This window comes from Dioscorea cayenensis, chromosome 5, assembly GCF_009730915.1.
Source record: "Dioscorea cayenensis subsp. rotundata cultivar TDr96_F1 chromosome 5, TDr96_F1_v2_PseudoChromosome.rev07_lg8_w22 25.fasta, whole genome shotgun sequence".
Classification (NCBI taxonomy): Eukaryota; Viridiplantae; Streptophyta; class Magnoliopsida; order Dioscoreales; family Dioscoreaceae; genus Dioscorea; species Dioscorea cayenensis.
Window position 1 is genome coordinate 19,486,206 of NC_052475.1, and position 1,897 is coordinate 19,488,102.

Sequence of the window (1,897 nt, forward strand, 5' to 3'; positions counted from 1 at the left end):
TCTCCTCCAACTTTCTCTTGTTGGTCAAAAGGTCCTTGAGAAACCTTGCATAGCGAGGCATTTGAGACAACGCCTCTACAAATGGGATGTTGATGTGTAACTGCTTGAATAGACCCAAGAACTTCTTATATTGCTCATCATTTTGGTCATTCTTCAATTTTGAAGGATAAGGGATTCTTGGCTTGTAAGGTGGGGTTGCCACCTTATTCTCGTTGGCTCTCTCCTCAACCTCCACGACCTCGGGTGACTCAATATTGGTCTTCTCACTAGGGAGTCTACTCTCAACTTCATGACCACTTCTCAAAGTGATCGCTTTCACATGTTCTCTTGGGTTGGTCTCTGTATTGCTAGGTAAACTCCCTTGAGGTCTTTCCGAAAGTGACTTCACAATTTAGCCCACTTGATTCTCCAAGTTGTGCAATGATGCGGTGTGGTTGTGAAATGTGGCTTCAACCGATTGAAATCTTCTATCCGATGATAAAATGAACTTGGTCAAAGCCTTCTCTAAATTGGTCATCCGATTTTCCATCCCTAAAACATGATTCTCCATGTTTGAGGCTTGTTGTTGTGGTTGGAAACCCCGGTGGTGTTATAGCCTTCTATTACCCTTGAGTACTCCAAGAAAGGTTTGAGTGGCTCCTCCACCCCGGATTGTAGGTATTGCTGTACGGATTTCCTTAACCTCTCATTGCATTGCCTACAAAATCAACCTGTTTCACTGAGGATGTACCATCAATAGAAATCAGGCAATCAAATGGAGCATGTCCTCCCCCACACCGAATGCAATTCATCATCGCTGCCACTCTAGGAGAAGTTAGAGTGTCTAACTTCTTGCTCAATGACTCAACCTGGGATGCTAATGATGTGACTACATCAATCTCATGAAGTTTGGCTACCATCTTATTTTCTTCTGTGTTCCACTAATAACTGTTCATAGCTATTTCTTCAATGAGTTGTCGGGCTTCTTCAGGGTCTTGCTTCCCAAGGTACCTCCTGTTGCAGCATCAAGTAACTGCTTTGTGCTCAAGTTCAACCCACTATAGAAAGTTTGAATAATCATCAACTCAGGGAACCTATGTTGAGGACATTTCCAGAAGAGCTCCTTGAACCTATCCCATGTCTCAAAAAGAGACTTGAATTCTATTTGGACAAAAGAAGATATCTCATTCCTGAGCTTCGCAGACTTTCCGGGAGGGAAATATCATACAAGAAAAGCTTCTACCATCTCCTCCTATGTAGTGATCGACACTCTAGGTAATGAATGTAGCCATTGCTTTGCTTTGCTCTGCCTTTCAAGGAAAATGGGAAGGCACTCAGCTTGATAGCATCATCCATGACACCATTAATCTTGAGCATGTGGCACACTTCCAGGAAGTTCTCAATATGATTATTTGGATCCTCATCGGCCAAACCATTAAACTGTCCTGATTGCTGTAACACTTGGATGAATCCTGGCTTTAGCTCAAAACTTTGAGCTGTAATTGGTCGCCATCCAATACTAGACTACGTGCTAAGAACTGTGGGACAGGCATAATCTGAGAGTGTCCTCTGCTGCTCATTCTGTTCTACCATATTATTAGACCCTTCACCTTCTATCTCAGCTCGATTAGACTATTCTTAAACAGGTTCTTTTTACCTTCTATGAATTCTCCTTCCAATATCTAGATCACCTTCAACCAATGTCGAAGTATTTTCTCGGGTTATAACCTAGAGCTGCATCCAAAGAAAGAAAATCAAGATAGAATGATGGAAGAATAAGAAAATGTTAAATAGAACAAGTGATGAATAGCTAAAAAACCAAAGTGCAAAATGCTTCCAAAACACCTATTCCCCATCAACGACGCTAAAAACTTGATACACCCCTTGCGTGTGTGTACCGCAAGTGCACGGGTTGTCG

General features: G+C 42.2%; 1 non-coding gene across 1 annotated transcript; it reads left to right on the forward strand.

Annotated features, from left to right (window-relative positions):
* The first annotated feature begins 1,070 nt into the window (after positions 1 to 1,070).
* On the forward strand, positions 1,071 to 1,177 carry LOC120262674. Its single transcript, XR_005536932.1, has one exon. It is a non-coding gene; the product is annotated as a small nucleolar RNA R71 (small nucleolar RNA).
* The last annotated feature ends 720 nt before the right edge of the window (positions 1,178 to 1,897 follow it).